Source organism: Neomonachus schauinslandi, chromosome 8 (assembly GCF_002201575.2).
Source record: "Neomonachus schauinslandi chromosome 8, ASM220157v2, whole genome shotgun sequence".
NCBI lineage: Eukaryota > Metazoa > Chordata > Mammalia > Carnivora > Phocidae > Neomonachus > Neomonachus schauinslandi.
The window spans coordinates 68,428,646-68,453,014 of NC_058410.1; positions in this window are offsets into that span (position 1 = coordinate 68,428,646).

Consider the following 24,369-nt stretch of genomic DNA (forward strand, 5'->3'; position numbering starts at 1 on the left):
TCAAGAGATTTAAGTAAAGAAGCCATCTCCATAACACAGAAGTACAAGGTAAAGAAGCATGTGCTGATGCAGAAGCTGCAGAAAGCTCTCCAAAAGATCTAGCTAAGATAACTAATAAAGGTGGTTACACTAAACAACAGATTTTCAATGTAAATGAAATAGCTTCTTCAGAAAAAGATGCCATCCAGGGCATCTTAGCTAGAAAGGAGAAGTCAATGCCTGGCTTCAAAGCTTCAAAGGACAGGCTGTCTTGTTAGGGGCTATTGCAGTTGGTGATTTGAAGTTGAAGCCAATACTCATTTACCATTCTGAAAATCCTACAGCCCTTAAGAATTATGCTAAATCTATGCTACCTGTAGTCAGTAAATAGAATAACAAAGCCTGGATGACAGCCCATCTGGTTACAACATGGTTCCCTGAGTATTTTAAGCCATTGTTGAGACCCCTACTGCTCAAAAAAAAAAAAAAAAAAAAAGATTCCTTTCAAAATATCATTGCTCCTTGACAATGCACCAGGTCACCCAAGAGAATGACAAGAGATTAATGTTGTTTCCATGCCTGCTAACACAACATCCTGCAACACATGGATAAAGGAGTACTCCCGATTTTCAAGTCTTATTCTTTGAGAAATAAATTTTGTAAGGCTATAGCTGCCATGGATAGTGATTCCTCTGACAGATTTGGGCAAAGGCAAGTGAAAACCTTCTGGAAAGGATCAACCATTCTAGATGCCACTAAGAACATTCATGATTCATGGGAAAAAGTAAAGTATCAACATGAGCAAGAGTGTGGAAGAAATTCATTCCAACCCTCATGGATGACTTTGAGGCATTCAAGACTTCAGTGGAGGAAGTAACTGAAGATGTGGTGGAAATAGCAAGAGAACTAGAATTAGAACTGGAGCCTGATGATGTGAATGAATTGCTTCAGTCTCGTGATAAAACTTGAAAGGATGAGGAGTTACTTTTTATGGATGATCAAAGAAAGTAGTTTCTTGAGGTGAAAACTGTCCCTAGTGAAGATGCTGTGAAAATTGTTGAAATGACATCAAATGATTTAGAATATTACATAAACATAGTTGAAAAGGCAGTGACAGGGTTTGAGAAAATTGACATCAATTTTGAAAGACATTCTACTGTGGGTAAAATGCTGTCAAACAGCATCACATGCTACAGAGAAATCATTCATGAAAATAAGAGTTGACCAATGGGGCAATCTTCATTGTTTTATTTTAAGAAATTGCCACAGCCACCTCAAACTTCAGTCATCACCACCCTGATTAGTCAGGAGTCATTAACATTGAGACAAGACCTTCAACCAGCAAAAAGATTGTTCAGATGATGGTTAGCATTTTTTAGCAATAAAGTATTTTTTAATTAAGGTATATACATTGTTGGGGCACTTGGCTGGCTCAGTCAATAGAATATGTGACTCTCGATCTCAGGGTTGTAGGTTCAAGCCCCACATTGGGTGTAGAGATTACTTTAAATTTTTTTAAAATTTTTTTTAAATTTTTTTTAAAAAGTATTTACATTGTTTTCTTAGATGTAATGCTATTGCACACTTAGTAGACTACAATGTAGCTTAAACATAACTTTTATATGCACTGGAAAACCAAAAATTTCATTTGATTCACTTTGTTGTGATATTTACTTTATTGTGGTGGTCTGGAACCGAACCATAGCATCTCCAAGATATGCCTGCAATTTCAAATGACCTCTCCTCCAGTTCACAGAGTCTTTTGCTTGATCAAGTCTGTTGTTGATCCTCTCTATTGCACCTTTCATTTCATTCACTGTACTCCTCAGCTTCAGAATTTCTGTTTGGTTCTTTTTTATGATTTCTATCTCTCAGTTAAATTTGTTGTTTTGTTCTTGTGTTGTTTTCCTGATTTTCTTTAATTGTCTTTCTGTGTTTTCTTGTAGCTCACTTAGCTTCCTTAGAACAACTATCTCAGGGGTGCCTGAGTGGCTCAGTCGGTTAGGCATCTGCCTTCCACTTGGGTCATAATCCCAGAGTCCTGAGATTGAGCCCCACATCAGGCTCTCTACTTAGCAGAGAGCCTGCTTCTCCAACTCCCTCTGCCTGCCGCTCTGCCTACTTGTGTTCTATCTCTCTGTCAAATAAATAAATAAAATCTTTAAAAAAAAAAAACTATCAAATATAAACAACTATATCGAATCTTGGATATTTTTGCTCCAAAATCACAGATTTCCCTATCTTGATGGTCAGTTACTAGAAAATTATTCTGGGGGTGCCTGGGTGGCTCAGTCGGTTAAGCATCTGACTCTTGTTTTTGGCTCAGGTCATGATCTCAGGGTCGTAAAATCAGGCTCCAGGTCAGGCTCTGTGAGCAGCAGGGAATCTGCTTGAGATTCTCTTCCTCTTCCTCTGCCCCTCCCATCCTGAGTGCTCTCTCTCTCTCTCAAATAAATAAGTCTTTAAAATAAAAAGAAAATTATTCTGTTTCTTTGGTTGTATCATGTTTCCTTGATTTTTCATGTTTCTTAAAGTCTGCATTGCTATCTTTGCATTTGAAGTAGCAGTCACCTCCTCCAGTTTTTACTGACTGACTTCAGAAAAGAAATACCATCTGTCAGTGATGCTGGGAATTCTGAGGCTTTCTCAGTCTTTTCTATGGATTCACCCACTCCACACTTCTTATTCCCTCTTAGAAGGACTTTTTTTTAATTGCATGCTTTCTCTCCATCCTGGAAAGCCAGGCAAGGTACTGATAGCCTCCTGGTTTGCTTTCCCTAAGTTCGTACTAACTGCTCAACTTTATGTGTTTTCTCCCAGTCCCACAGAGTCAGCCCTGGTTTCTGTGCATGGGCACTAGCCTTCTACAAAGGCTCACAATCACTGCCCCTGGGGGCACACACAGGGAGCCAGCTACATGGCGCGGGGATGGGGTTGGGGGAGTGAGGTGAGGCACGATGAGTATTGGTCATGCCCATTGGGAGGATCCACAGGGAAGGCATCTCCAGCGATCCATGCATGGGCTTCTTTATGGAGTCCACAAAGTAGCTAGTAGGTTCCGTGTAACTCTTATATGCTCTAAGCTCTGGCTGCTGTTCTCACAGCCCCTTTCTGCTCCTCAGTCACTCAGCTCACTCCAGTATCCTGGATGGGGCAAGAAAGAAGTGAGCTTTTTTTTTTACTTTATCCTGTACATTGAGGGAAATCAGGCACTAACTCTCATTCTCTCACTTTTCCCTGTGGGAGAAATCATAGGCTGAGCCGGTCTCTCTTGGCACCAAGCTGTGTCACCTTGGAGGAGGGGTGATGCAGGTAGAGTGAAACTATTCCTCTTACCCTCTTCAATGTATCCAAATCTTGGATAATTTTGCTCCAAAAGTATGCTGGTACTTCTCCACTGGACTCTCAGACTTCCACAAAGCTACTCTTGTCCATTGTCAAAATCAGTATTCTTTGAGGGTAGGCGTGTAAAGAACTTTTTCTGACATCTTACTGACATCATCCAGGATAACATTATTGTTATTGTTATTGTTATTGGCCTGAAAATGGGGACAACTCAAATGTCCACAAAAATAGAATGGATAAAGAAGATACTATACATCAATGAGAAAAAACCAAACTGTTCCACATGCAAAAACATGAATGACTCCCATAAAAGATACAATGACCAGAAGAAGCCTATCATAAAAGAGTATATACTGTGATGTTAGAAGTTTTAATAGTGACTGGGATGGGGTTTGAGGAAGGCTTCCAGGGAACTGACCATATTTTATTTCCTTATCTGGGTATTTACATAGGATGTTCATTTTGTAAAACCTCTTCAAGATATAAACTTAATATTCATAACTTTCATGTATGTATATTTTATTTCAATAAAACATTTACCTCCAAAAAATAATATTTTTTTCATATTAATTTTCTAAAGTTAGCAACAAGAAAATATAACAAAAGGATTAGATACCATTGTGATGATTTAATTAAGTGTGAACATTTGCTTATTCTCTAGCTCAGTGCTTCCCAACTGGGGCCAAACCAGAGGACATTTGGCAATGTCTAGAGACATTTCTTTTTTTTTAAGATTTTATTTTTAAGTAATCTCTACACCCAACGTGGGGCTCAAACACCCTGAGATCAAGAGTCACATGCTCCACTAACTGAGGCAGCCAGGCACCCCTAGAGACATTCCTGATTGCCATGACTGTGGGTGTGCTACTTGCATCTAGTGGGTAAAAGCCAGGAATCCCACAAAATATCCTACAATACACAGGACAATCCCCACCACAAAGAATTATCTAGCCCAAGATAACATTAGTGCCAAAAGTGTGCTCAAACTCTTCCAAAACTATAAATTCCACAACGAGAGTAATCATATCTCTTTGGTTTATATCTCTAAACCTAGAACTCATCAGTATTCCTGCCACCCAATGGGCTCTCAGTAAAAATTGTTGAATTAATAAATGAATCTCTCTCCCTCCCCTTCTTCTCTTTCTTGCACATGTGTGTAGAAATGCATGCATCTTTTGTCTTGCATCTGAGAGTTCTCTGGCTCTACTGTGCCTAGGTATGCCTGCTTGCTTTGGAAGACCTTGCCTAAGAAAAGCAAATCAGATCCCAGGAGGCAGCCCAGGGGAAATGAAGCATGGGGCCAACTATTTACACCCACATGCAGTGTAGGATTAAGCAAAGTGGTAAGAGGTGACAGGATCACACACTTCAGAACAGTCACTAAGAAAAAAAAATTAAATAGGAATTTCAGGTTAAATCCTGAGGTGACATTTAAAAATACGATTTTTTCTTGGAGAGTTCTCTATCTTTTATATCCTTCTGGAATTTAGAAGAATTGGTTATAGCTCCAGTATGTTGGTGGCTGCCTAAAGGATCTAGGATCATAGCCGTTTCCCTCCAACTAATGGTCAGTTTCTTACATTTTGAGAAAAGTTGGCTAAAAATGAAACTTGTCTGGTTTTAATTTTAAAACTTTTCCTGAGGTTCCAAATAGAGGTTCTGACCTCTACCATCTCCATTCAAATCTAAATAGATAACATTTAGAAAACATGAACAGTTAGCAAAGAAGTTTAATAAATGCCTCTCAAGTTATTTGTGTGAATTTGGCCAAGTCAGTTAACTCCTCCAGACTTGAGTTGTCTCATCTGTAAATTATGTGAATTATGCTAAACAACCTCAAGTTCCTTTCACCTAAAATTTGATGATTCAATGATTTAAAAGGCAGAAATTATAAGCTCTAATGAGGTGATATTTTGAACTTTGCCAAGTCACAGGGTTTTTCTAGGTAGTTCCCCTATTACAGCAGAGTGCAACAGTTTTGCTTGATACCACCCACAGGTGTGTAATTAAGCCTGATCTTTCTCCAGCATAGTTCATTTTCCACTGATGGTTCTACAATTAAAACAACTCCCTCCCCAGAGAAGTATACATCAGTGTTATACTTTTCATCTTTAATTACACTGTTTGAAGATGAGTAAATGCGCCCGAGATCCCAATTGGGAGGGAACAGATTCATTAGGTGGTTGTAATATGCCATCCAGTCTGTATTTCAGGTTTCTGTCTCCACATAAGGAAGATGGCCTTCGACAAATATGCTAAAATATTTCAATGATTAAGACCACCTGAAACTGCCTACCTTTGCACTGGTAATTGATGAATACTAAACACCTGGACCTTTCAAAGAGCTAAGTACAGTGTCAAAGCCAAAGGTAATTTACTACTTCAGTGCTTTTTAGTAGAAGGGCCAAAATAGCCTGTTAACACTTTAGAATAAAAAGGAGAGTTTCCAAATTTTCATATTATCACACCCTTTTACAATCTCTATCACAGCTCTCTCTTTTTTTCTTTCTCATAGCACTAATACAATCTGACTTCATCTATTCATTTGTTTGTTTACATTTTTTATTATTTGGCTCTCTTCATTGGAATTTCAGCTCTGTGTGTTTGGGGCCAGACAAGGCGGGGTTGGGGATCTGGTTCATTTAAAACCATATGACCACTTGGAACACAATGTCTGGCCCCTGGCACTCATTAAACATTTGTTGACTGAATGAATAAGTACTAGTTCTGAATATTTCCTTTAAACATACTGGTTGGTGGAGATTTGGAGGTTTGAAGTAACTGACATTGAGCTTGTGTGACAGACTTGGTATTTCTTTGGCATTATAATTCTCTTAAATAGTTAGCAGGAGTTTGGTCTTTTGATTCCCAAGTAATTCAATAACTTAGTATTCAAAACCCATGGATCTGTTTAGGTCATATTTTTCCTATCTAGAACCCAGCCTGGGAATTTTATTCTTCAGCAACAGGTCTAGATGCTCAGCCCATCTTCTCTTATTCTAATGACTCCATCTTGGCTTCTGCCTGGGAGGAATTTGTCACCACGGTTTTAATTGCCCTGTGCCCTAACCTACCTCACATATATTATGGGAGAAACTGGTCTCTTTTCAGGCAGGGAGGCGTAACAGAGAAGTTCCCTGAAAAGGCCTGGAGAGTCAGATTTTCCCTAAGCCTCACTCTTACTTCCTACTGTTTTATACCTTCTTGCCTGAACACACCATCTTTACTTCATATATCTTTAATTTGGGAATTTGGTTTAGGAGTTTCCAAACCTGTAAAACCAGACTTTTAAACCATCTCGTACTCTGGGCTGTAGGTAAAAGGCTTCTCTTAGCAAGTTATATTTTCTTCCTTCTATCTTCAGACAAGACAGTTTCTACATAAGCTTGTCTCTTTTTGGTAGAACATCACTGTGGCTTCAAAATATAGTCCATAAAGATCCAGTATCCTGCCACTTTGCTATCAAGCCCCTAATTAATGCTTCAGCTTCAGTAAGCACATGGTCTGAGCACCAAGATACCAAAGGTGACACTTTAATCATCTGCTTTGCTATTGTATAACATAGCTTTCCATTTCCAACAGCTGAGATAATATTTAAAAGTGCAATTTTTTAAAAAAGTATTAGGGAAGTGTCTTCATTCTCCTCCACCAACTTTAAAACAGCCCATTCCACATTATAGGATCATTCATTTGTAACCCCAAATTCTAGAACTCATTTTTGTATCATGGGTTTTCTGTTGTTAGTAAGAGAAAATATGACTTAAGCACACAAACAAAATGTATTTTAATGGCTCACATAACTAAAAAAGTCCAGGTTGACTAGCTTGAAGACACAGATGAATTTAGGTGTATCAAAATGCTGGCCAACAGTTCCAGAGCTACATCTGAGATCAAATCTAGTGGAAAAGAACCCACATATGTTTGGCCACTTGATTAAAAAGACTAGCTTTAGGATTAGCTTTAACCCAAGCCAACTGGTTTGATATATCCATCTCTAAATCAACAACTTAGGCAGGGAAATAGCCAGACTTATTGTCCTATGTCCACCATTATTTGAAAAGCAGAGTCAACTCCATCTGAAGCCAGTTAAGTAGAGATTATGAGAGGCAGTTGTTTCCCCAAGGAAAAGTGGAGCATACTTACCAGAATAGCAGAAGAACAACTAAGTCCTGGAAAGCCAAAATCACAAATATCCCTGACAGCAGTGGTTCACAATCAGGGGCTATTTTGCTCCTCAAGAGACACTTGTCAAAATCTAAAGACATTTTTGATTGTTTTAACTTGGGGCAGGGGAGTTGGGGAAGGATCAGGGAGAGTTAGTGCTATTGGAATTCAGTGGTTAAAGGCCAGGGATGATACTAAACATCCTACAATCACAAGCCAACAACCTACAAAAAAGAATTACACAGCTCAAAATGTCAGTAGTGCCAAGGTTGATAGACCCTGACCTATAGTAACAGAGATGAAATATTTCCACTTGGTTGCACCTAAAGAAATGGAAATATAGGATGGAGCAGGCACAGAATATAAACATACTTAGAAGACATACTACACAGTCCATTTAAGGGATTAAATGGGAAAAGAAAAAGATTTCCCAAACACCAGACAAATAATATTTAAGACCTATATGCATACATTGTTCAGCCATATCTAAACTACATTTCCAAGAAAATGGCTATTACATATTGGTTTTTCAAGCCACCAAATATGTAGCTTCATTATGCTAAGAATAACTCTTAAATATAATGAATGACCATCTAACTCTTAAATCGATGGTCCTGTATTTTGTTTTTATTCTCATTGACTTCTCTGTAGCATTTGAAATTTTTGACTACTTACTCATGCCTGGCATGAAATTCTTTTTTCTCTTTTTTAATGTGGCCATGTACTTCCCATTATGTCCTATCTGCCCTCTTAGATAACTCTTTGACTTTTATGATCCCTAATAGTATCTCTAGGTTGGAGACTCACAAATATGTATCACCAGCCCTTATTTCTCTCCCCAGGTCTGGTACCTTATTTCCAGTGGTCTATTACAGACACCTTCCTGAGTATCTCCCTGTCATCTCAGATTAAACATCGATAACAAGCTTTCATTTCCTAAGACCATCTTTCATTTTTGACTTGCACATTTCCTCTTAAAATTTTGAATCACCGAGGCTTTATTCGCAAGACCTCAAGACACCATGGTCTCTGATGTTGCAAATATTGCCCTTCCTTCAAGCCTAAGCTAAAACCACATTCTTCTCTTCCAATCAGGGCATCCCCAACCTAATCTATTTCCTTCTCTTTTTATACTTGGATAATATGTATGGCCTATACAATTTATTTGATAATCATGCACTTCCTTTTGACATCTCTTCTATTATTTTCAATAACTATTTGAATCTGAGCTCACTCAATTTTTCACATCTGGACTCATCTATTTCAACTGTATGAGAGGCAGTCATTCACAAATATTAAAAGCATGGTTTCTAGAGCCAGATGACCAGATTTAGTACTGCTTCCTATATTAACTGCATGACCTCGGATTGGAGTTTTTCATATTTAAAGTGGTAAAAGAACAGTCCCGATGTCATAAAGATTGAATAAGCTATGCATATAAAGCACTTAGGACATTCCACTCATTTATTTTATAATAGAAAGTATGTGTTACTTTTAAGATGTTCTGGAAGGGAGTTTTCTTTTACCTCAGATAATTAATATCATATAGTTTCCAGTACATCCTTGGGGGCTCAGTTCCAAAAGTGAAAGTACATAGGTTAACAGTCTGCAATGAAAAAAAGCAAGTAAGCAGGAGGCAGTGAATATGCAGCCACAGAATCCCTACAAATAACATCATAAGACCCTATGTTTTGTACACAATTTGTTTGCTCTTTGTCCTACTTGCCATTGTCCACTGATAAGGAAGGCATTGGAAAACCAACTTTTGATCTAGAAAAAAAAAGGTCAGGGGCCTCCAATCCCAGAGCATTAGATTTTGAAATCTTGCCCCTGATTGAATCATGCCTGGAAATGCAAGTATTACTTTACAGAGTTTAGGTTTTTAAAGCTGTCTCTGAGCTGCCAAAAGCAATGCACACAGGGAAATAAGTAGTAATACATCAAAAGGTAAAATAGCTTCCTTTTTTATTAATTTTACTGCTTAAAAAAGTCTACTGTGTGCTCTTGTAATGTCCTTCAACATATTCATTTGTGGTGGAAAGATATAAGGCTAGATCAAAAGTACATATGTACCATGTTTAGCATCATTCAAATTTCCACAGAACTTTGCTCACAATTTTAGTTACTTGCCACCAAGTCCACAATAATGATTCAAATATCCCTTCCTCTCTTCTCCATATTTTGAACGTCAGGGTTGGCTCAAAGGGTAAGCTTAAGGAAGAAAGCTGTATGCATCTTCATTTTGTTTTTGAGTACTATAGATGTTGTGATTTCAAGACCTCTCAACATTTGGATGATGATACAGAATTTCCGAACCAATAGGGCAATGAAGCCCATCCAAATTTTTCCCTTTTTTCTTTCCCAGTATGTCTTGCAAAAGCCATGTTCTCTAAAACACCAGTCCAGTAAACACAAAAAGTCAAAAACCCTTCCTAGGACATATTCATGCCTCCAAAACTTACCTTGGAAATATCAGCCAACTTGATACAAAAAGACCTCAGACAATTTGATCTTAAGCCCTTACTCTAAGTTATCAAGAAAGAAAGGTTTAAAGCTTTGATTTCAAGAATGTTTTGTTTTTTACTGGATTGAGGGTTTTTGTTTGTTTTCCAGGCAAGAGAGACTCTGTCTATATGCTTCCCAAGCAAACATTCTATGACTTTTTAAATTTCCATCAGGAACAGGGATTTTCAAAAACTTTCCACCCCAAAAAAGGGAAAGATATGACCTGCTCACATCATTATTAGTGTGATTTCCAAGGGGTAGAGGAATCCCACCACCAGTGTCACCTGCCAGGAAGGAGGTAGGTCTATCAGAATACCTGAGGAGTTGGAGCATGACTGAAAAGATTCAAATGATTCCTGAATAGTCCCCAGTTGTCATGTAGGGGCAGGTGAGGATGGGCCTTCTGTTCCAGTTAATAATCCCTGATGTCTGTTGATTCATTTTCCCTTCTTCAACAAGTTAATGACTACTAGAGAGTTTCAGCTCCAACAGAATTTGTATACACAAGTAGAGTGCTGAGAAAAATGAAGTATACCTTTCCTCATACTAAATGAATTTATTTTCAAGTAAATAGGTAACAACCAATAGATAGTTGGATTTATTCTTATTATTATAAAGTTGTGGCCTGATAAAAATTTGTGGTGACTGGAATGCCAGAAGACTGGACAACATAAAACAACTACATTTTAAGACAGCAGTAGAAATAACCACTCACCTTTTCATCCAAGGTGAAAAACAGTTTATTCAAGGGAATAAAAATGAATGCTGATTTTGTTCATTTTTATCACCAGTGTAATATACATGGTAGAGGGAAGTCACTTTTTTCATAAGGGCTAATAAACTTTTTGTAGTTATTTATCAGGCTATTATAATGAAATCCTGTTATATATTTCAAATTCCATAACTTCTTTATTTCTTAATTCCAGAAGGTCAGCAACATAGTAGAGCTGAGAGATTTCCTCTGCTACTAAATTCCCAGAGTTGAGGTCTCAAACTAGATCACTTTCCCTTTATCTTATGCAAAGTATAAATTACTAATCAATAGGGAAAAAAACCTAATCGACAGTTGTGCAATCTTTTTACATTAATTTCTCTGGCTATATAATGGGTTCAATAGTCTTAATAAGATTTCTCTTAATACTACATTTTTCCTAGAAATTTACATCAGAAGCAAATCCCCACTCAATATTTACAATAATAGATGAAAGAGTCAGAATGAGGGATTATCTAGATCTTCCCATGCTCCCCTTAATCAAAATGTAATTAGTAATAAGCTCTATGTCTGATAAAACATATGCAATCTGTCTCAGTGAATAAACACAGTGAGGGCAGGGGTTTCTCATAGACGAGGTGGTTTATATGAAAACAATATACACTGCAGGTAAGAACATAATAGCTTATATCTATTAAATTCCTATTGTCTGACAGATGTTTCACACTGTACTTTGTTCATTAATTCAAAACCCCAGAACAGCCTGTAAATGGTTATTAGTGTTTCCATTTTTTATTAATGTTATTTTAATTCTAAAAAGTGTGTTAACTAGCCCCACTTCACATAGCTGGTAAGTGTTGGAGCTAGTGTTTGAACTCACTATTTCATGGACACATTTGTGAACTAGGATTTTATTTAGAATTTTATTTCCAAAACTAAGTATTTATTGATTTAAGTAAGAGCTTATACCTTGGTTATAAATTTCCTGTACATTTAAATTTCTATGTTTTCTTTTGTTTTGCTTTTCCCTCTCTCAAATTTCTCTTTTCATGAGATTTCCACTTTGTAGGAAAAAGCCAGAACCAGGAAGTACTTTTTTGTGTTTACAATTCTGAAAGTCCACAAATCTTAATTAAATAAAAATAAATAATTTTCTTCAAGAGTAACATAGAAAAGCAAATTAATAATTTTCTTACTTTTCTGCTTCACATAAATGTTGATTGGATCTGAGTTTTTAACAATATACAAACAACTGTGTGGAGGTTGGCACATCTGCTTTGATTTGGAATGTTTATTACATGACGTTTTTACTTGTTAAATTATATCAAGGACTACTGCTAATAAGATAGTAACTTTTATCATCTGTATATCAAATAGATAACTACAAAATCCACCTATTACATGATTAAGTTTTAATTAATTATGGACAGTATTTTTCTGTTTGTTAATGGAGGATGGTAATAACAGAGAAGATAAAAAATAGGAAGTTTCAGTTCAAATTATGTTCACATTGATAGCATGAGACACCAAAGGCACTTTAGTCTCCTTTCAATTTAACTTGAATAAGTCATACATGCAGCATAGTTATCTTCTAAAAGGAAACTGCCTAACTTATAAGAATTTCTTATTTTACATAGCACTGAAACTTAACTTTAAAAATAATATAGGACTTGATTGGACCTAGAAGATGGCAGCTAAGTAGGAGGACCCTAGGCTCGTCTCAACTGACAAATACAACCAGATAACTATCCTAAATATCCCAGAAATTGACAGGAAGGCTGGCAGAACAAACTCCACAACTAAAGGTAGAGAAGAGGTCACATCAAAGAAGGTAGGAAGTGTGGAGATGTGGCTTGGGAGAGAAATGAATTGTGGCTGCTGCGGTAGGAAGGGAGCCACCATCATGGAGAAGGGCAAGAGACAGACTGGCACATAGGAGGGCACACAGAGAAAATGAATCCCTGTGGCAGTTGGCTTGGAAAGCAAGAGAGGCTGAATTTTGTGAGTTCTGGCAACCAGTGGTGCTTAAAAGCTGGAGTTTTAAAGATCAGTGGGCTTGGTTGGGATAGAGTCCAGAGGCATTGGGGCTGCTTTTGAAGAAAAGGCAAGTCATGTAGCCCACAGACATACAGCCTAGAAACAGCGATCTGAAGAGTACCTGGGGCACACAATGGGAAGGCTATTTGCTCTTCTCAGAGCATGTCTCAAAGAGGCAGTGTTCATGGAGAGACCCCTCTAGGAATAAAGGAACTACCAGGCACCATTTCCCTTACCCAGCCTTCAGCACAAGCACAGAGTCACCTGCGGGAACAAGGGCAGTGCCAATACTCACTACCTAACTTGCTTACACCAAGCCCTACTGGCCCCTCACTACAGAAGAACTGCTTTTCTGAGTCACACTTGCCTTAGTCCCATTAGCACAGTCCCCCTCTCCCAGAAGACCAGCCCAAACCCCTGTCAACACCAAGATTCCCAACCCAGGAGTTTTGTGGAGCCTTGGTTCCAGCAGCAATAGAGACAGGTCTCATTTCATGAGCAGACCAGAGCATACCTAGTAAAACATGCCACATTCAGGCCAGGGATGAAACACTGTCCACACCAGGCAAAGAGGCCTCTGCAAAAGACTGGCCTGAGGATTGAAGCAGCCAGAACACAACAGCAGAGCATAGGCCTCACACACTGGACACACTCCCAGAAGCTCCAGGTCTAGGGAACAGGGGACACTACATTCAGGGCACTATAGCACCTCTTCTTCATAAAGCCGTTACCCTCAAGAACAGGAGTTGTAGCTGACTTTCCTAACACAGAGAAACAGGCACAGAGACTTAGACAAAATGAGAAGACAGAGAAATTTGTCCCAAATGAAGAACATGACAAGGTCACAGCCAGAGATCTAAGCAAAACAGTTATAAGTAACATGTCTGACAGAATTTAAAGTAACGATGATAAAGATATTCACTGGACTTGAGAAAAGAGTAGAAGGCATCAGTGAGATCATTAACACAGAAATAAGGAATAATGTAAGAGAGATAAAGGGCTCGATAAATGAAATCAGAAACATGCTTGATGTAATGAACAGCAGGCTGGAAGAAGCAGAGTAACAAATTAATGACCTAGAAGACAGAGTAATAAAAAGTAATCAAGCTGAACAAAAGAGAGGGAAAAAAAAAAAGAATAATGTAAAACAACAATAGACTTAAGGAACTCAGTGATTCCATCAAACATATAACATTCATATTATAGGAGTCCCAGAAGAAGAAATGGAAAAAAAGGGGGTGAAACATTTATTTGAAGATATAATAGCAGAAAACTTTCCTAATCAGGGGAAAGAAACAGATATCCAGATCCAGGAGACAAAGAGAAGCCCCAACAAAATCAACAAAAGCAGATCTGCACCAAGACAGATTGCAATTAAAGTGACAAAATATAGTGATAAATAAAAAATATATTAAAAGCAGCAAGACAAAAAAAAACCATTACATACAAGAGAAACCAAATAAAATTATCAGTGGTTTCTTCAGCAGAAACTTTCCATGCCAGAAGAAATTGGCATGATATATTCAAAATGCTGAATGGGAAAAACCTGCAGCCAAGAATACTGTATACAGCAAGGCTGTCATTCAGAATAGGAGAGATAAAGAATTTCCCAGGCAAACAAAAACTAGAGGAGTTCATGACCACCACACCAGCCCTTAAGAATACTAAAAGGGACTCTGTGAGCGGAAAGGAAAGATGAAAAGTGACAATATGAAGGTAGGAAGCACAAAAGCAGTAAAAATGAATATTTCTGTAAACAGTCAAGGAACTCACAAAATAAAAGGATATAAAATATGACACCATATGCCTAAAACATGGGGAGGACAGGAGTAAAGAATGGGTTCAAAATTAAACAACTATCAACTTAATACAGATGCTACATGCAGATGTTATACACAAATCTAATGTCAATCATAAATCAAAAACCATTAATAAATATGCAAAGAATAAGGAGAAAGAAAGCCATATATATCACTGAAGAAAACTAGGAAAGCATAAAAGAGAGAAAGACAAGAAAGAACCAGAGAAAAACTTCAGAAACAACCACAAAAGAAGTAATAAAATGACAATAAATACATATATATATCAATAATTAGTTTGAATGTAAATGGACTAAGTGTTCCAATCAAAAGACATAGGGTGACAGATAGGATATTTAAAAAAAAAAAAAAACCTTATCTATATGTTGCCTACAAGAGACTCATTTTAGACCTAAAAACACCTGCATATTGGAAGTGAGGGAATGGAGAACAATTTATCATGCAAATGGATGTCAAAAGAAAGCCAGAGTATTAATACTTATATTGGATGAAATAGACTTTAAAACAAAGACTGTAATAAGAAGCAAAGAAAAACACTATATAATAATGAAGGGGACAATCCAACAAGAAGATGTAACAATTATAAATATTTACACACCCCACATGGGACTACCCAAATATATGAAACAGTTAATAACAAACATAAAGGAACTAACTGATAATGATATAATCATAGCAGGGGACTTAACACCCCCACTGACATCGATGGACAGAACATCTAAAAGAAAATCAACAAGAGAGCAACGACTTTGAATGATACAATGGACCAAATGGATTTACAAGTACATTCCATCCTAAAACAGCAAAATACACATTCTTTTCAAGTGTACCTGGAACATTCTCCAGAACAGATCACATATTAGCTCACAAAACAAGCCTCAACAAATTAAGAAAGACTGAAGTCATACCATGCATTTTTTTCTGACCACAACATTATGAAACTTGAAGTTAACTACAAGAAATACGTGGAAATACTACAATACATGGAGGTTAAGTAACATACTACTGAACAATGAATGGGTCAACCAGAAAATAAAAGAAGAAATTAAAAACTACATGGAAACATATGAAAATGAAAACACAATGGTTCAAAACCCTTGGGATGGTACCTAAAGGAGCTAGAAAATGAACAACAAACAAAACCCAGAACCAGATAAAGGAAGGAAATAATAAAGATTAGAGCAGAAATAAATGATATTGAAACAAACAAACAAACAAACAAAAAACCCCCACAACAACAACAAACACACACACACACACACACACAACAGATCAATGAAACCAGAAGCTGGTTCTTTGAAAAAAATCAATAAAATCGAAAAACCTCTAGCCAGACTTATCAAGAAAAAAAGAGAAAGGACTCAAATAAATAAAATCACAAATGAGAGAGGAGAAAAAACAACAAACACCACAGAAATACAAGCAATTATAAGAGAATATTATGAAAAACTGTACCAACAACTCGGACAACATAGAAGTGAATAAATTCCTAGAAACATACAACCCACCAAAACTGGAACAAGAAGAAATAGAAACTTTGAACAGACGGCTTACCAGCAAAGAAATGGAATCAATAATCAAAAACTCCCAATAAACAAAAGCACAGGACCACATGGCTTCACAGGTGAATTGTACCAAACATTTAAACAGGAGTTAATACCTACTCTTCTCAAACTATTCCAAAAAAAGAAAAAAGAAAAGGAAGGAAAATTTCCAAACTCATTCTATGAGGCCAGCATTACCCTGATATCAGGAGGAGACAAAGACACCACAAAAGAGAACTACAGGCTTATATCTCTGGTGAACATAGATGCAAAAACCGTCAACAAAATAGTAGCAAACCAAATTCAACAATACATTAAAAAATCATATACCACAATCAAGTAGGATTTACTCCTGTGTTGCAAGGGTGATTCAATATTCGTGAATCAATCAACATGATACATCACGTCAGTAAGAGAAAGGATAAGAACCATATGGTCATTTCAGTAAGTGCTGAAAAAGCATTTGACAAAGTACAACATCAATTCATAATAAAAAACCATCAACAAGTAGGTGTAGAGGGAACATACCTCAAGATAATAAAGGCCTTATATGAAAAACCCACAGGTAACATCATCCTTAACAAGGAAAAACTGAGAGCTTTCCCCCTAAGTTAAGTTCAAGAACAAGGCAAGGATGTCCATTCTCACCACTTTTATTCAACATAAGCCTAGAAGGCCTAGCCACAGCAATCAGACAACAAAAAGAAATAAAAGGCATCCAAATCAGTAAGAAAGAAGTAAATTTTCACTATCTGCAGATGACATGATACTATACACAGAAGACCCAAAAGACTCCACCGAAAAACTGCTAGAACTGATAAACAAATTCAGTAAAGTCACAGGATACAAAGTCAATCCACAAAAATCTCTTGCATTTCTATATACCAATAATGAAGCAGCAGAAAAAGAAATTAAGAAAACAATCCCATTTACAATTGCACCAAAAATAATAAGATACCTAGGAATAAACCTAACCAAAGAGGTGAAAGACCTGTACTCTGACAACTATAAAACACTGATGAAAGCAAATGAAGATGACACAAAGAAATGGAAAGATATCCCATGCTCACAGAGTAGAAGAATAAATATTGTTAAAATGTCTATACTAGCCAAAGCAATCTATACATTTAATGCAATCCTTATCAAAATACCAACAGCATTTTTCACAGAAGTAGGACAAAAAATCCTAAAATTTGTATGGAACCACAAAAGACCCTGAATAGCAAAAGCAATCTTGAAAAAGAAAAGCAAAACTGAAGATATCATAATTCTGGACTTCATGGTATATACAAAACTGTAGTGATCAAAACAGTATGGTACTGGCACAAAAATAGACACATAGAGGGCTCCTGGGTGGCTCAGTTGGTTAAGCGACTGCCTTAGGCTCAGGTCATGATCCTGGAGTCCCAGAATCGAGTCCCGCATCGGGCTCCCTGCTCAGCAGGGAGTCTGTTTCTCCCTCTGACCCTCCCCCCTCTCATTTGCTCTCTCTCTCTCATTCTCTCTCTCAAATAAATAAATAAAATCTTTAAAAAAAAATAGACACATAGATCAATGGAACAGGATAGAAAACCCAGAAATAAACCCACAATTACAGGTCAACTAATCTTCACAAAGCAGCAAAGAATATCCAATGGGAAGGAGCCAGTCTCTTCGACAAATGGTGTTGGGAAAACTGGACAGCAATATGCAAAAGCATGAAACTGGACCACTTTCTTACACCATACACAAAAATAAATTCAAAATGGATTAAGCACCTAAATGTGAGAGAGGAAACTGTCAAAATCCTAGAAGAGAACACAGGCAGTATCTTTTTTGACATCAGTCATAGCAACTTTTTGCTAGATAGGTCTCCTGAGGCAAAGAAAACAGAAGCGAAAATAAACTACTGGGACTACATCAAAATAAAAAGCTTCTGCACAGGGAAGGAAACAATCAACAAAACTAAAAGGTAACCTATGGAATGGTAGAAGATATTTGCAAATCCAATAAACGGTTAGTATCCAAAATCTATAAAGAACTTATAAAACTCAACATCCAAAAAACTAATAATCCAATTTTTAAAAATGGGCAGAAGATATAAACAGACATTTCTCCAAAGAAGACATACAATTGGCCAACAGACGCATGAAAAGATGCTCAACTTCACTTATCATCAGGGAAATGCAAATTAAAACCACAATGAGATACCACCTCACACCTGTCAGAATGGCTAAAATCATGACACAAGAAACAACAGGTGTTGGTGAGGATGTGGGGGAAAAGGAACCCTCTTACACTTTTGGTGGGAATGCAAACTGGTGCAGCCACTCTGGAAAACAGTATGGAGGTTCCTCAAAAAGTTAAAAATAGAATTACCCTATGACCCAGCAATTTTACTACTGGGTATTTACCCAAAGAATACAAAAACACAATTCAAAGGGATACATGCACCTCAATGTTTATAGCAGTATTACCTGCAATAGCCAAGATATGGAAGCAGCCATAGTGTCCATCAATTGATGAAATGGTAAAGAAGATGTGGCATATATATATATATACACACACACGCACACACACACAAACACATATATATGTATGTGTGTATATATATATATAATGGAATATTACTCAACCATAAAAAAGAATGAAATCTTTCCATTTGCAATGACATGGATGGAGCTAGAGAATACAATGCTATGTGAAATAAGTCAGTTAGAGAAAGATAAATATCATATGATTTCACTCATATGTGGAATTTAAGAAACAAAATAGATGAGCAAAGGGGAAAAAGAGAAAGACAAATCAAGGAACATACTCTTAACTATAGAGAGCATACTGATGGTTACCAGGGGGAGGTTGGTAGGGGTAATGGGTTAACTAGGTGATGGGGATTAACGAGTGCACTTGTCATGATGAGCAGCAAGTGATAGATGGAATTATTGAATCACTATATTGTAAACTGAAACTCACATAACACTATGTTAACTAACTGGAATTAAAATAAAAACTTTAAAAATAATAATAATAATATAGGACTTACCAACAAAATGCTTTTTACTATTTCACTTTCCTATAAAGAAGTGTATAAATATTGATGTAAGATAAATTTTAAAGGAATTCTTTGTCAGACCACGTCTAACCTACCTTTTGTAAGTACCTTTTTCACAGCATGAAAAACATATAATAGCAATGGTGATAATACCAACAGTAATTACCCATTTAGTTTATACCGCCTAGTCTTGTACCAACAATCCCATAGATAATTACTATTACAATACACAATGTATAGATGAGGAAAAGTAAGGTTTTGAGACAGTAACTAACTTGCCTATGATCACACTACAACAAGTGACAAAGCCAGGATTCAACCCAAATTTGTTTGACTCTAACTTTTATGTTATATCATCTCCAAAGAAATACTGGCTTCTTCTCTGCCCCAAGGAAGATCACATTCTCTACAGAGCCCTGGCCTCCACACATAAAAGTCTTAAGTTCATTTACCAACACAAAACTTATTTGTAAACAAAGAGATGAACTTGATTCAACTTAAAGTGTTTGATCCCTAATTCAATAAATGCTAATTAGAGCGTCTACAACTTGCCTAGGCCATCGGCTACCTGCCCGGAGTGACACAATGGAAAAGGATATGAGCCTGTCATTAAGGGCCTTAAAATCTAATCACAGTGTATGTCACCATCGCTACTAAAACGACAATGAAGCAGCATCTCTGTGTTTCTGAATCTCTTCTCCCCTCTCTTCTGGACAGCTCGTGTGCCTTGAATATGCTCTCCATGACTATACGACTTACATTTAACACTTCCATCTTCTCTCTTTTTTGGCAATTTTCACATTGTCTGGGATTATTTCTGTGTTGTTGTTGCTGTTGTTGTTGTTTCTCTCACCACCACTACCATTTTTATCTGTGGCTGTTGGTATCGATAGCCACCACATAGAATCACCAACAGCACTCTTAGATTTACTGAGCCATGCATGGTCTCCCTTCCTGCTTCCACCTAATGTGTGTCCTCAGCCTCTCACTGAAGGGAGATATTAGCCACCTATCTCACTCCCTGGTAACATAAGCCAGAAAAGCAGGGTAGTTAATGCTCTCCAGAATAGAGTAGAACCAATGAGAGCAAGAGATAGAAAGACTCAACTGATAAATTCCTCATCCTTCCTTCCACCAAGACTGTCCTGAGCTGATTGGTTCTATATGACCCCTATAGAGAAACAGTATTATGCTATGTTCCTCCTGAAGGTCAGTAATGCACCCCTTCCCGCCCAGCCTCATTTCTTCTGCCCCCTCATTCTTTCTGCCTTGGTATTGCATCTCTCTCCACAATACTCATTAGCAGTTTCTTTCACCTTAGATGCTTTGTTTTCTAGGAAAGTTGGGCTAAAATAGTTACATATTTCCCAAAAGTTCTGTGCAGTCAGTCGTCTCTAGATCAGTATCCTCTTCTCAAAAAACGTAATTGTCTTCAATATCTCTTTCTTCGGAGTCTCTCCAGGGATTCCCAATCCAAAGATGAATTTTGGTGTGAAAATTTTACTAACAATTCATTTAAGCACAAACACTTCTACTGTTCATCATATTTAGATTTATCCCTTTGTATAAGCCTTTATTGCTTCAGGATTTCTCTTTAAAATTTTGAATATATTTTTTTAAAGATTTTTTATTTATTTATTTGACAGAGAGGGAGACCGCGAGAGAGGGAACACAAGCAGGGGGAGTGGGAGAGGGAGAAGCAGGCTTCCTGCCGAGCAGGGAGCCCGATGCGGGGCTCGATCCCAGGACCTGGAATCATGACCTGAGCCGAAGGCAGACACTTAACGACTGAGCCACCCAGGTGCCCCTAAAATTTTGAATATCCTTAAACATTAGAGTATTCAACATGGTTCATGTAAATTAAATTATCTGAATGATTGATTATAGGTGATCTAATCAATGCACTGCAGCCTTGGCCTTTGCTGGACAGTATGTATGCCCGGGTAACATAAGAAACTTGGAAAGCCGAGGTGTCAGGAAAGAGGAAAGGGGTTCAGGAAGATGAGATGTGTGAATGACAGAGGTAATAACATGTGCTTCAAATTTTACCTCAGGACAACACCCGTATTTACAAAACGGTAGGTAGGTTTCATTTCCTTATTCTCGCTAACTAGTTTATTTGAGAGACTTCTGTTAGCTATTTTTAAAACAAGTTCATTACAAAACAAAGTGAGATTCACAAAAATGAATTGCTTTGTTGTATCTTCATTGCCATATGGAATACTTCACTGGCCAAGACCTTCTTGTTCTTCACCAGCTGAAATGAAGTACAAAACAGGACTAGAGAGCATTTCTAGAGCAAGGAGAGGGAGAACCTTCTGGAAGAGACATTGGTACTGTGAACAGTCATTAAATACTCTGTCTATAAATTATAAATCATCATGTAAATAGAACCAAATTTTAAGTTCCATAAATAACAGGGTTATGAATAGGGGGCATGGTAGAAATCTGAGAACATGTAGATGGTGATTCACTTGGCATGACTCACAAAGCACCCAGGTGGGCATAAAATTTTAAAAAGATAAATCAAAAAGTGCATCCAATTCAAGATTTCACAGCCACTCACTATAAGCATTTAGTTAATCTTCACTGATTTATAACTCCTGTATTCTCCCCAAACTAGTTGTGGTATCCGCATACACACTAAGAGAAAGCCTTGGTTTTAGCAAGCAATTTTTCTTTAAAAAAGCTGTGGAGTTTCTTTTTTGAAAGATAATTCTTGAGCCTTTTTCTTTTTGTGTCACTTCTTTATTTCCTCATTCACCTCATTTTAGCTAGTCTATATGCTGTCATGCAGACTACTCCTTTCTCTTGGCAAGAAGGCTATTTAACCTCTTGGTCATGGAACAGCTTTCAGGTGATACAATACTGACTCTCCTCCAACATTTCTTCATGACCTTTCCCTAGAAACTGGTCTTCATTAGGTTTAAGGTGTACTTACAGACATAACCTGTTTTGACACTTTGACTGACTTGGCAGCTCATGTGCCTGGTTCATAGCCTTTCTGCCTTCTGGAATTTCCAGAAAGAATTTTGCTGAGTGTCTTGATTAGACAGAGAGTTTCATTGAGCAGATGTAGAATACATCTGTTTCAGACATAATCATAATACTTTATGTTTGATTTCCTTCTAACTTTTCAAAACACTTTCACATCTATCCTCTCATTTAGTGTCTAGTTTGATGTGGGAAAATGAAGGGAGGGCAGAGTAGAAAGAATGAAAGAAGAGAAACTCAATGGACCCAGGAGAGGTTTGCTTTACTAGAGTATATGGGAAAAAGAATTTAGAGACCACAAGGGAACATAAGTAAGCCTGCCATGTGAGGAAACTTACTAGATGACAGGAAATACTTCAATTTGTAGATGGAGGACAATGAGGAACAACTTAGTTATATTGGAAAGTGTAATTATTCTTATTTTATATGGTATGTTTCCACAGAAAAGCTCAAAGCCTTTGTTCTATGGTACACAGACTAACACGGGGATTTGGAGCACCGTCTCTGGTCCCAAACAAACCGGGTTTGAGTGCTAACCTTGCCACTTACAAGTTGTTTGACCTAGCATACATATTAAGTGCTTAATACATATTAAGTGCTCAAAAAATGGTAACAATTGTTACATAATAAATACAAATGTTTAGCATTGTCTTTTCCAAAAGAACCAAGAAAAAGAATGACTAGATTATAGCCATAACCAAAAAAAATCTCATCATGAAGAGCTTCTCTTTACTGAGTTTCATCAGTTCTCTCTACATCTTCAGCAACTCTCCTTCCTCTTTATGGAAATGAAAATTAAAAAGTGACAAAGTAGCTAAATTAATTAGGTGATTATAACATGTCTATTTATGACCAACTCTGGATGCATGGATATACTAACTCTACAACTAACTCTACCACTGAAGAGCAAGAAGCAGTGATCTATAGACATAGTCGACTCTTCTCATATCAAAAATTGGTGATGAATCCAGAAAGGATTATTTATGTACAGATTAAAAACTTCATCCTATAGGGACTTTCTGCTCTTTCCCCACTCCATCTCACCTCCTCCAAAATATACCCATCCTTTTCATTAGACAAGTTGATGCTTAATTAGCACTGTATTTCCTAAGAACTGTTCTCTCATGCTTGAACAGCTTGGGGAGTTCATCAATACCCAGCAGCAGCTACATGGCTCTACAGACTCCTGCTCAGGCTGTCTCTTGGAAGTTCCCTTTAGCAAATAGGTGGAGTACCACAGGTTTGTATTATACATATTAGTCATGGTCAAATCATGGTCACTTTTAAAAAAATTGAGCCTTTCGGGGCGCCTGGGTGGCTCAGATGGTTGAGCGTCTGCCTTCGGCTCAGGTCATGATCCCGGGGTCCTGGGATCGAGTCCCGCGTCGGGCTCTCTGCTCCTTGGGAGCCTGCTTCTCTCTCTGCCTCTCTCTCTCTGTCTCTCATGAATAAATAAATAAAATCTTTAAAAAAAAAATTGAGCCTTTCTTCATTTAAAAAGACTGCTACTTGGAGGAGATGAACCATGAGAGACTGTGGACTCTGAGAAACAAACAGAGGGTTCTAGAGGGGAGGGGGGTGGGGAGATGGGTTAGCCTGGTGATGGGTATTAAAGAGGGCACGTACTGAATGGAGCACTGGGTGTTATACGCAAACAATGAGTCATGGAACACTACATCAAAAACTAATGATGTAATGTATGGGGATTAACATAACGTAATTTTAAAAAATCAAATAATTGAGGGGTACGTGGCTGGCTCAGTAGGTGGGGCATGTGACTCTTGATCTCAGAGTTGTGAGTTCAAGCCCCATGTTGGTTGTAGGGATTACTTAAAAAGAAAATTGAAAAAAAAATAAAATTTAAATAAAATTTAAATAAATAAAAAGACTGCTACTTGGGAGTCAGAGTGCAGAGAAGAGAATACTATGCCTCTGTGCTTTCTAGACTGGGGTTCTTCTGCAGAATTCAAAGCCTTTTTTTTTTTTCTCCTTAACTAACTTAGTTACAAATAGAAACAGTCCTGTATTTATCTCATTAAAAGAATCCAGCCTCCAAAGAAACTTTGTTTCCTCATCCTACAAAGACGGGCATGGTGCTTGAGTCTGATTTATAATTAACAGTGCCCAAAGACTACATTGGTCCTCTATTTCCAGATAAAGAAAGATTACAAAATACTGTGTAAAATGAGATCACGCTTAATGCATACATTTCTCTATGTGAAACAGTACAACCAGAAG